Source organism: Zingiber officinale, chromosome 4B (assembly GCF_018446385.1).
Source record: "Zingiber officinale cultivar Zhangliang chromosome 4B, Zo_v1.1, whole genome shotgun sequence".
Taxonomy (NCBI): domain Eukaryota; kingdom Viridiplantae; phylum Streptophyta; class Magnoliopsida; order Zingiberales; family Zingiberaceae; genus Zingiber; species Zingiber officinale.
In genome coordinates this window covers 50855137-50868308 of record NC_055993.1, presented here as the reverse complement: position 1 = coordinate 50868308, position 13172 = coordinate 50855137, and the positions used below count along the sequence as shown (strand labels likewise).

Genomic DNA, 13172 nt, shown 5'->3' with positions numbered 1-13172 from the left:
AAAAACTTATCAAATTCAACGTCTTTCAATGCTTTTGGGATCCTTTGAGGGAAAGGGATCAGTGGCACATTTCTTTTCGATGGATGCCCTTTAACCAGTGTAATAATCTCCTCTTCCTTTCGAACAACCCCATCAGAAGAACTAGAAGAAGACGATTTTTCATTATATTCTATCCCTTTATCCTTAGCAGTCACTTGGGGCCTTACCAAGATCTGTCCGCTTCTTTACTCGATTCTGTTACAATGTTCCACTGAATTTTGTTCTGGCTTTCTTGGAAAGTTTTCGAGTATCCTTGAGGATGAACTTGCAACTTGTGCAATTTGAGTATCAAGCATTTTCAAGTGCTTTTCAGTATTGCCCATCCTTGCATTCAGTTGCTTGATATCATTCTTCATTTCTCCTTGATTTGCAAGTATCTCCTCAAGGAGTTTCTCTATTCTTGATGGTTGATTACCTTGTTGATATCGCGTTGGTTGCCCTTGCTCTTGGTTGCTTCTATATGAGAAGTTAGGGTAATTCCTTCATTTAGGATTGTAGGTGTCGAAATACAGATTATTTTTCTTTGTTGGAAGTTACTTATGGCATTGACTTGTTTAATCTAGGTCAATTGCACAGTGATGGCTCCAAGTGGGCAACTTTCCATGTTATGTTCAAAACTTCTGCATTATTCACAAGTAGTAGAAAGAGCATTCATTGGATTAACTTTCATGGTATCAAACTTCTTTGTGAGGGCATCAAGATTTATAGAGATTAAACTTATTGCATCAACCTCATACTTTCCAACTGCTTTAACTAGATTCCCATTTCTCTCCGAAGCCCATTGATGATGGTTTGGTGTTATATTTTCGATAATCTCTTTGGCTTCATCTAATCCTTTGTTTGTCAGTGCTCCACCTGCTGCGGAGTCCAAAGAACCTTAGTTTGATAGTTGATGTCATTATAAAAAGTATGTATCCAAAGCCACTTCTCTAAACCATGATGGGGACATAGCCTGAACATCCCTTTAAACCTATCCCAAGCTTCATACAAAGATTTAGTCGCATTATGTTAGAAGCTAGCAATCAAATTCATCATGTGAGCTATTTTGTTTGGAGAGAAGAACTTTTTCAAAAATATATGTTCACATTGTTCCCATGAGACTATGTTATTTGCTGGTAGGGAATTCAATCATGTTTTTGCTTTGTCTCTGAGAGAAAATCCAAATAACAGAAGTCTGACAGCTTATGGATCCAGAAGATGGCACAGATCCAAAACATGACATCGACATATAGACCGAGATATGATATCGACACGTAGGTCGAGATATGACAATGATACAGAGCCGGATAGTAACAATGGCGTAGGTCAAAACACAACAACAACATGGAGAGAACGAAATAGCGGCTTGATGGCCGGAACATAGCGGTGGCTCGAAGGCTAGATCAGTGTCGAATACTCAGGTCAGGTGGATCGAATATCGAATCGGCGTCAGAAATGTACAATAGCACAAATCGGAGGCCGCCTATGATGATGGGGGACAGTTGTGGCTCAAGACTGATCTTGCGCTAGCGTGCTCGGTCGTACCAGCGACGAACGGAGAAACGCAGGTAGTGTCCGGCTGAGGCGGCAATGTAGCGACCGACTATGGCCGAAGATAGCAACCAGCTATAACGCGATGATAACGAATGTAGAGTGCGACAGTGATGCCCCCAGCATCGGAACGGGTCGAGAGTAGCCGACGACAACTATTGAAGGGTGGTTGTTGGAGTGCCGATGAACTTAGAGATAAAGGGAAGTGGAGCATGTGCTACTGGCACATAGAGAGGGGGAGGTGACGACCTAGTTCGGTGTTGGCGTCCGAAGGTCTATCTGATAGTGGAAGTGGTTGCACGTATGTAGGGAGGAGATGGTGAAGCATCTAGTGAGCAATGAAAGAGACGACGAGCACCAACTGGCTGCAACCAGGTTGCAGATGAGAGAGAGAGAAAACAAGTGGAGGCATCCTCGCATGGGTTTGTATGGCAGTAGTGGCGTGAGGAGTCGAAAGAGGCATCGAGGGGCATGGCGATGGCCGATGAATGAGGCTACAGTGCAAGGAGAGGGAGAAGAGGGGCCGCTTAGCGGCAGCCTCCTTGGCTGAGGAGGAGACGATGAGATGGGAGGCAGTGAGGCGACAAAAGTGAGCGTAAGCCTAGAGAAGGTAGGACGAGCTAGCCCTGTGAGGGGCGACGACCGTAGGGAATGACGCCGGAGGCGGCATGGGCGGCCACCCACCTTCCACCCTTGTGGTAGTAGAAGGACGAAGAAGAAGTCTTCCATCTGCAGTGCCTCCTTTCCCCCACTTAAAGTCTTAAATAATAGAATGACTAAAATACGCTCATCCTTTTTTCTAATTACCTTGGACCCCCTCAATACATCCGCATCACAAGCCTCCCCTTCAAGTCTAGTAAAAGGAGACGCTAGTCCGACTGACTAGATAGTCTATCGTAAAGGCTAAATTGCTCCTGATAGTAGAGTCAAATCGCTAAACCCATCATATAATGCCACGTAAACAGTTGAGATAATAGTGGTATCGCGTGAGGAATGGTAGCAGTGTAGAGTGGTGAGAAAAACAAGTACCGAGCGAATGCCAAGCAGGCGATTGAGTGAATTTCGAGTGATGTCGAGCATACGAATGTCAAATGAACGATTGGGCAACTGCTGATTAGGCGACCGAACGAATGTGGAGACGATGTAGTGCAAATGATTGACCCACTGTCGAGCACATATGGATCCCACGAATTGAACGAGCACATAGCCCATCAGATCAAAGGAGCATAGAAGCAAAAGTCATGAGCCAAGTGGGCGTAGAACCCAAGAACTGAATGAGAGCATAACCTGTGAAATTGAAGGCATATGAAATCGAAAGTCATGAGTCGAGCGGCTCTGAATGGGAGCTCAGCCCATGAAATTGAAGGCACGCGAAAGCGAAAGTTGTGAGCCGAGCGGGAGTAGACCCCATGAGATACTCTGGTCCGAGACCCATGGAGACAACTCAACCCTGAACGGGGGAGATATATAACTCAACAAGATGGTCTGAGATCAGTGGTAACTGCTCGACCATGAACGGGGAGATAAGGGATCCGATAAACTAGTATAAGACCAATGAAGACAGCTCGACTATGAACGGGGGAGATAAGGAATTCGTTAAGCTGGTCTAAGACCAGTGAAGACCACTCGACCCCGAACGGGGGAGATAAAGAATCCAATAAGCTTGCTCCAAGACTAGTAAATGTTGGAACCCCAAGGAGTTTTGATGTGATTAAACAAGTTAAGCTAGGTCCTATTTGTTTTAACCCTTGTGTTTAAGTGTGTAGGAGCTTAGGAGCACAGGAAGTCGAGCGAAAGGCGCGACTAACGAGAAGGACAGCACGGGAGAGAGCCGACGGGCTCGGTGCAACCGAGGGACGAGGTGACCGGTGAAGAGTACACCGGTGGGCGAGAAGAACGTACGCGACGTTCGAGGGACAAGAAACCGGGGAGGAAGGCTGCTCGATGAGAAGGCCGGAACCTGGGTTCAGGTGAGCCCTATTCCGGATGGCCAAGATCACCCAAGCTAGCAGAGTCGGAACACAAGACTCGGACCGATACGAGCTGAACCGGACCACAAAAAGTCAACTGGGTTGACTTAAGTGGTCCGGGCACTCGGAACCATTCCGGGCGCTCGGAAGTGGATTTTGACCAGATCGAGTTTTGACTCGATCTGAACGTTGGGGGATTACATTTTATCCCCCAGGGTGCCCGGGACCCTTCAGGGTGCCCCGACCAGTGCTATAAATATAGCATTAATCATTCAACTCACTTGTAATCAGTTTCTTAGTGCTTTACTTTTCTGTCTGTACTCTCAATGTTGTAAAGAGGCTACTCCACCCGAAGATGATCATCATATAGTGCACCGTATTCATCTTGAATTAGCAATCCTCTGATTGCAAACTAAGTAAATCTCTTGTGTCTGATTTCTTTATTTAGTCTCTGTTTCTTTTATTACAAGTGTCTGTTATTAAGTTGAAAATCTGAGAAAGGTTTGTGTTTATTTTTGTAGTGCAATTCACCCCTCCCCTCTTGCCGGCCTCCAAAGGGACCAATAGTAAAGGCCACTCGACCCTGAACGGGAGAGATAAGAAGTCCAATAAGCTGGCCCAAGACCAGTGAGATCGCTTGACCCCGAGTGGGGGAGATAAGGGATCCGATAAGCTGGTCCAAGACCAGTGAAGACCGCTCGACCCCTAATGGGTAGCACGGGAGTCTCTAACACTGAGTCTGTAGCTCAAATATAACTCAAACTAGACCGAGCGGCTAAGGGGCCTTTTACACTGAGACCGTGTCCCAAATATAACTCAAACTAGGCCGAGCGACTCAGGAGTCTCTGACGCTGAGCCTGTGGCCCAAATAGAACTTAAACCTGGCCGAGCGAGCATAAGGTTTATAATGAGCGAGTATTTTGAGTGACGTGGCAGTTAAAGCCAAGAAGAGGGGCGCCTAGACCCGGTCGAGCATAAGGTTATGTATATACCAGGAGGGGAAGGACCAACCGGGTGTCAAGATACTTAGCCTTATCTAAGATATAGCATACGATTGGCCAGGCGAAGACCAATTGAATATAAGTTTCTCTGTATATGCCCAGGCTGACCGAATGAAGGCTTCCATGCATATATCTGGATGAACATAAATCCAGCTAGGACTAAAGGTATTTAGCCTTATTTAGTCTATGATATATGATCAAGTCAACCGAATGAAGACTTCCATGCATATGCCCGAACAGATATAAATCTGGCTAGGCCTAAAGGCATTTAGCCTTATTTAGTCTATGACATATGATTAGGTTGACTGAATGAAGGCTTCCATGCATATGCTCGAATGTATATAAATTTGGACGAGCTTAAAGGCTTGTATCCTTTTCGAACCTTCAATATATGAATAGTCGTGTAAAGGTTGATTGAATATAAGGTTCTATGTATGTACTCGGGTGGGCATAAGTCCGACTAGACCTAACCTATCAAGTCCGTATCATATGAAGGTCGGATAAAAACTGACTGAACACAAGATGTTAGGTCTAATGTATTCGTTTAGTCAGAAAAGGTCAGTCGGAGTTAAAGAGGCTTAACTCGGCAGGACTCTAAAATATGATCGACAAGATAAGGGCCAATTAAACATAATGTTCTTTATATATACTCAAGCAGGCAAAGATCGGTCGAGATATATTCAGCAGAAGGTATTCTTAATGCATGACAAGTCGATATATATTCAACATAAGGTACTCTTAATGCATAACCGACCGAGATATATTTAGCAGAAGGTATTCCTAATACATGACTAGCCGAGATATATTCAACAGAAGACACACGTAATGCATGATCGACTGAGATATATTTAACAGAAGGTACTCTTAATGCATGACTGACCAAGATATATTCAACAGAAGAAGAAGGGGGTATTCTCAAGTTACGACGAGCTTAATGATCAACCGGTATATATTTAGGCTTAATAATCAGCCGGTATATATCTAAATAGACAAGCAGTCAACAACTTTATGACAGTCTGACAAATCTGTCGGGAAATATTCTCTCAAAGCTTCTTTGTTCTTTAAGCGATTACAATGATATACTCTTTTGCATATGCCATCATATCAAGGATTCAAGTCATAAGCGACAAAGAGGATACATCTGGGGTAGAAAAAAGATTCCTCAAAGAATTATTACATGAAGTTCAGGTTGTACTTTTCTCATCTTCTAAAAAACTCTAACAAATCAGAGACCACCTCACGATCATGGAGGTTATGTGAGGTGGTGTAAATAGGGGAATATTCTCCATTGACAAGGTACACAAACACAAGCATTTGCATCTGAAACTATACTTCCTGCCATTTTTCTGTTACTGTTTTTCTTCTTCTCCCACATTCAAGCGAGGAACTAACTTGAGAATTGGAGGACCAAGCCAGGGATTCCCACTTCGGTCCTTGGTCACTAATGCTTTGTTGGATCGTCTGAGTGTATGTGCAGGGTCACCAAGGAGTTCCTTCAGATCTTATGAAGCTTGCCATCCCTCAATCGCCAGAGCTAGTGTGCCATCTCATCGCCTTCAGATAGGATCAACTGTCTTTTTAAAATTATTTTGTGGCATGTTGAGAATATCAATCCTCACATTACTGTTGACTTGTCTAATAACAAAATGGTTAGCACATTCATTTCTTCATTCATGTTGTTGTGGAGATAGTTCTAGTATGTTTAGTGTATCTCTTTTCTCTATCTTTAGTAGTATGAAGTGAACTAAGTATTGTAAGGATATAGATTTGAGTTTTGACCTAACCTTAAGGATCTTACCTTCATTTCACTTAAACTTGAATAGTAGATATATTTCAAATAGTCATGATTCATCCTATCTGTTTAGTACTTGAGTTTCTATGGTGATTTTTTAGACTATATTTTGGTTACTAGATGATGCTTATATCATGAAAGCTTGCTTAGAAAAATCAAAATATCTCTATGGTTGCTAGTGCTACATTTAAGGCACCGCAAAAAAAAAAAAAAAATTCAAGTGTTGCATAATGTAATTATTTTGAGGAAAAAAATTAAGGGATATAAAAAATAGTTTCACAAGTAGAAACTAACAAGTTACTCCTTTGAGACCGAGTTAGGTTATTAGAGAAATAAATGTTATATTTCTCTTTATGTCGAGTACGCCTTTGAGACCTTGGGTAGATTAAAAAATATGAACCAAGTGTGGCAGGTAAATGTCTATCGTTGGGAACACGAGAGATTGAAACTTGAAAAGCTTAGGTCACTCATTGCACTGTGCACAAGGACTTATGCTTAGCCTATACCTAGGTTACTCCACAATTATGCTTACAAATAAATCCACATGGCCCATAATCTGGCCGTATGGATTCCACACGACCCATAATCTGGACGTGTAGATTCCACATGACCCACAATATGGCAATGTGGATTCCACACGACCGTGTGGATTTTCTAGAGGCAAAGTAATACACGGCCGTGTGAATCCACATGACCGTGCCACCTTACCATAGGCCAACCAGAGGGTGGCCATGTGGATGCCACACGATCGTGGCACGGGACTTGCTAGGCCCGTGCCCAATACTATTTAAGGTGGTTTCTTTCCCTTTTCAAAGGAGAAATGTGCCCAATACTACACGTTCTCTCCTCTGTTCTACAATCCAAAGTTATTTTCATCATCTCATCGATTCCAAAAGTAAAAGATTGGATTCGAAGGTTACTCAACTCATCAAATAAGCTTCTTCTCCCTTCTTCTTCTAGTTTGAGTTTTGATGCTTTTAATTCCTATGTATTTGGATTCTTTCCTCAGTGTCATGAAGTAAATCCATTGTTCTAGGATTAAGGGAGTAATTATGATATGGATTAATGTAAGAACTCATAGATTTTCTAATTTCCTATCTACGTGACATTGCTATACCTTTTATTCATTTGATCTTATGTGTATGTATTATGTTTGAGCTTAATTTTTATATTTAATTGAATGTTTTTTCAAAATTATTGATCTAGTAGAGGGAATACCCTAGATTGTATGACTGAGGAGCCCTAGTGACAAGGGTATCTCATTTTCAGAGGTCTAGAACATTATCTCGAAAGGAGGAGCAATTCTCCACAAGGAAGTAGAGAATTGGATGTAATTGTTATTTCTATCTATATGATTATTGAGTGTTAGCGTATTCTTGTGATTTATGACCGAGGGGGTCCTAGTGATAGGGGTATCCTATTACTGGACTTCATAGGAATCACTTCCATTTAATATCATAGGATATGGATCAAAATAACAATCCAGTTAAACCTCCGCGGGAAAGAGCCGGTAATGAATCTAGCTTTCTATGAGTGCATAGGAATAGAGGATAGACAATAGGTTATCCATGATACATTGATTAACATCATAATCAAACTGAATCCCTAGAACATCTCTCAAAGCAAGTTCCTCAACACTCTTTCTCTCTCTCTTTCCCTTTCTCAACCTTACTTCTCTTTACTTAGCATGTGACTCTCATCCGTCTATTGTTTAGCTAATTCACTATGAGTAATTACTAGTGCTTATAATCAATCCTTGTAGAATCAATAATATTTTATTACTTAATGACACTCGTGTACTTGCAGGCACACATCAGTACCCACATCCGAACCTTGGAACAGAAATGATACATGGTACTCATATTGTAGATTGGTAAGCTCCTCGGAGTCTAGGATTCCCCAGATTAACACTTAGGAAGCTTCTCGATTTACCGAGACATATCCTCCCCATTCATACATAACTAATTCTATCATAAGCTTCCCGAGTTGCCGAGACATATCTTACCCATACATACATAACTAATTCTATAGTGAGCTTCCTGACTTGTCGAGACATATCTTACCCATACATACATAACTAATTTTATTGGTAAGCTTCCCAGGAGTAGGCCCCCAGAACATATCTTACTCATAGAGTAAGCTCCTCAGACTTGCCCGAATCATAACTTGGTAAGCTCCTCGGGCTTGCCCAGTGCATCACTTAACCTATAGAATAAACATGGGCATAACATAAACATGCATATAAATCCAAACATGATCATTACATAAGCATGAGCATAACATAAACATAAACATGATCACTATATAAGGAAGGACATAACATACCACAATAAGAAAAATGCCCATAGACATCGGTTTTCCATCGGTGTCTATGACAAAATCATCCAGTGTCATATGTAACCACTTCGGTGATGCTTATCTTGTAATCACTTTGCACCTTTAATAGGAAATTTTTGCTTCAAGTGTGTCATATGTTCCCTAATGAAAAATTATGAAGAAATTAATAGGATATTTTTGTTAACAATTTTATCAGATTATTACTAAACAAGAGGACTTACACAATGTAAGGATCAACCTCAGTGTCATTTTTCAATACATAACGATGTACTTGTTCCTACTCCTCATGACAATAGAAGTGCACCTTGGCACCTGACAAGGACTTAGTGAGTACTGTTTCGCGATGCTTTGATGGAATCCCTATCGTGTTCATATCAGATATAAATTCTGAGCAAAACTCTACAGCTTCTTCAGTAATATAACATTCAACCATCCATCCTTCTGGTCGATTTCTGTTCTGCACATAACCTTTCAATGTTCTCATGTATCTTTAAAATGGAAACATCCACCCATACCAAACTAGCCCACACAACTTGACCTCGCTCACGAGATGAACTGCTAAGTGAACCATTATATCAAAAAATAAAGGCGAAAAATACTTTTCAAGCAGACACAACGCCATCACAATTTCTGTTTGTACATTATCCAACTTCAAGGCATCTATCACTTTGTTACATAACACATTGAAGAAGAAACAAAATATTGTGATAGCATTTCTGACATGCTTGAGCAGAACACCACGGATGGCAACTGGAAGCAATTGTTGTATTAAGGTATGACAGTCATGTGATTTAAGGCCAACAAGTTTTAGGTCCTTCATTGAGACAAGATTTTTGATGTTGGAGGAGTAACCAATAGCTTGTGTAAGAAGCCTAACACACAAATCTTATAGAAACAACAACAACAAAAAAGAGGTAAATTTATAAACCAAAAGAAATGGTAGACAATAGAATGTTACACGATAAGTTCACAACATAAGCATCCTTTATCTTAAGTTGGTCATATCTCCAGGCCACTACAGTCATCAAATAGGAAATTGGATGGAAAGCATGTATTCCCCACCAACCCTGAATTTGAGTACTTAAATTTTGATGGATTACATCTTTCATCCAACAAGTTTTAATTGGGTAAGATTGAATAGACATTTAGCTTTTCTTCTTACCATATCAATGAAAAGAATTAGCATAGGCATAAAAGAAACTTGATAGTTCAAGGAATACAGAAAACCAAATTAGCATGATACACATATATATCACCGTAAACTTGAACACGTATATGTTTATACAACTTAAAGGGTCCATCAAGCATTAAATTAAGGCTTTTTAAAATTTAGACTATAAAAACTAAAGTAGTTATTTGATGTTACCTAAAACAATGAGATCTGAATATTGTTCCTATCTAAATACATAAAATCTCAAACATTGGACTGTTGGGATGTATACTATAAGCCTAGCTTTTGTATGAACATCTATTTTGAAATATTTTGAAATAAGAATCATTTTGGTAAAATGTTTGCATCTTATATTTATATATATGTCGATGTAGTTGTCCATTAAATTTATATTGTAGATAACATGGTGTGTGGTGTCACACAGAAGATCATGTTATCAGTTCCTTATAAATTATAAATAGTAGCTCACAACCAAGATGGATAGGGACAAACCATTGAAACGACTGTAGTATAATTTGGTATTAGTCTGTCTTGACTATAAAATTACTGTTGGGACCGAAAAGTAGCTAGAGGGGGGGGTGAATAGCTCGTCGCGTGCTCGTGTGCTTCGTTGCTTGTTTCTTCAAGGATGCGCAGCGAAAATACAAGAAACAAACTACAACAATGCTAACAAATGGATTTTACTTGGTATCCACCTCACAAGAGGTGACTAATCCAAAGATCCACACACACACATACACCTCCACTAATAAACACTCCTTTTCGGTAACTACCGAAGGCGGAGAAACCCTACAAGTTCACATTACAAGAAGAAAGGGAAAGGGGAACAAAATACAACACAAGCTTACAAGGAAACACTAACCCTAGCTTTCTTCTTCAGTCCGCCTCTTGACTTGAAAAACCTCCAAGAACCTTCAAGAACTGGTGATCTGAACTTTGTGGAGAAGCTGTGGAGTCGCTAAGATGATCGGAGTCGAATCGTGTAAGCGATTACCGAAGGAATCGAACGCCTGTGGCTTAAAACGATGCCAACGGTCGGATCCCGATCGATTGGATTGCTCCCAATCGATCGGGGAGGCTTTGGATCGATCAACGGATCGATCCAGAGCGCCTCTGTGCTCTAGGAATTTGCCTGGATCGATCGGCTGATCGATCCAGGGCTTATCACGACAAAATGTACCTTCCCAATCGATCCACTGATCGATTGGGACCTCTGGATCGATCAGCTGATCGATCCAGAGGCGTTCTGTGCACTCGCGACTTCCTCCCAATCGATCCACTGATCGATTTGAACGAAGGCTTCTCACGGGGACACCCCAATCGATCGGCCGATCGATTGGGCTCTAGCCAATCGATCGGCTGATCGATCTATCTGCTGGTTTTTGCCCAAAACCAAGTCCCAAAGCCCCCAAATCAACATCCGGTCAATCCATAACCTGTTGGTTCATCATGCCTAGCATCCGGTCACCCTTGACCTGCTAGGACTCCCTCACCAAGTGTCCGGTCAATCCCTTTGACCCACTTGGACTTTTCTTCATCATGCCAAGTATCCAGTCACTCCTTTGACCTACTTGGACTTTCACCAGATGTCTGGTCAACCTTGACCTATCTGGATTTCCCCCGTGCCTAGCTTCACTCACCAGGATTTTCCTTCTGCCTAGTTTCACTCACTAGGACTTCTCTTTTGCCTAGCTTCACTCACCAGGACTTTCACCTGGCTTCACTCACCAGGACTTTCACCTAGCTTCACTCACTAGGATTTTCTCACTGCCTAGCTTCACTCACTAGGTCTTTCACCTGGCTTCACTCACCAGGACTTTCACCTGGCTTCACTCACAAGGACTTTTACTTAGCTTCATTCACTAGAATTTTCCTTCTGCCTAACATCCCAGTTAGGACTTCCCAGTCAAGTATCTGGTCAACCTTGACCTACTTGACTCTTCTTCAACCAACCTGATCAGACTCTGATCAGAGGGGAATTGCACCAAATAATCTCTCCAAATGAACAACTGCCTTGTCAAACATCGAAACCCAAACCAAGACTCAAGCTTGGTCAACCAGGTCAGCCTTGACCTGAGGGGTATTGCACCAACAATTACACTAGTACACTATGTGTGCATTGAGCAGGACCATCTGAGGTTGTTCGATTTATATTGACTACATAAAAGAATAGAACCTCTATTATTATGAATGTGCGTTCTCTTAATCCCTATATAATAACAAGCACGTATACTTAATATTTATTTTTTTAACTTATCAATGGGTGAGATTTATTCGTTAAATCAATAGGCCCGATGAGTTCGGAGATAGTATTATTTATATGGTGTGTAATACCCACGAAATTATAAGATAAGTATATGGGTATTATTTTTCTTTAGAGCATAGAAATAAAAAGAATAAAAGAAAAGGGAAAATAGAAACCAAAATAGAATAAGAAGAGGTGAGGTCAAGGATTGAACCTTGAACCTTCCACAAATAATAGAGATAAATTGATGTATGATAACCACTAGAATAATGAATAATATATGGATAGAAAGGAATGAAAATTTAGTTAAAGGTGAGAAGAAAATAAAAGAAAACTAAGCAAAAGAGCAAGAGAAAACCAAGTGGCTTACCTCCTCTGTTGGAGCAATCCCAATGGTCCGCGGGACCATGTGTTTTGGTGTTTGGGCAAAGGGTTTAAGTTAGGTTTACCCTTGTTATTTGATATGTGTACTTGAGTTGTGCAGGACTGCAGGTGACACATGTGACTCAGGTTGACGGCTTCGGGTCCGGTGAAGGATGGAGCATCCGAGGGACCATGGACAAGGCAGCAAGGACAATGGCCGAGGGAAGCGACTTCGAGGCATACGCGAAGGATGGCATTGGAGACAAGCCGCGGGCTTGGATGCATCCGAGGGACGAGAGCCAAAGGAAGTAGGCTTGAAGGCAAGAGGTCAAGGCTGCAAAGAAGAGTCAAATGAGTCGTGAGGGTACGAGTGCATGAGAGATTGTACTCGGAGTAAAATCCTAGTTTTAGGGTTTTACTGTAGCGGCAATGTAGCAGTTACTGTAGCGCACTGTAGCAGTTACTGTAGCGTACTGTAGCAGTCGACTGGTGTATGGACCAGTCGACTGATGCACTGTAGCAGAGCCGTTGAGATAGCCGTTGGGCTGGCATCAGTCGACTGGTGCAAGGACCAGTCGACTGGTAACGGGCAAATCAGGTTCTGATTTGTTCCAAGCTCTATAAGAAGGAGCTTGGTATGGCCGGCCAAGGCGACGAAATTAGACTTGGTTAAGGTCTAATTAGTAGTCTACAAGTGCTCAAGTGTTTGTGGAATCCAAGAGGT

General features: G+C 41.6%; 1 non-coding gene across 1 annotated transcript; it reads left to right on the top strand.

Moving 5' to 3' along the window:
* The first annotated feature begins 970 nt into the window (after positions 1–970).
* Positions 971–1076, top strand: LOC121978848. Its single transcript, XR_006111187.1, has one exon. It is a non-coding gene; the product is annotated as a small nucleolar RNA R71 (small nucleolar RNA).
* The last annotated feature ends 12096 nt before the right edge of the window (positions 1077–13172 follow it).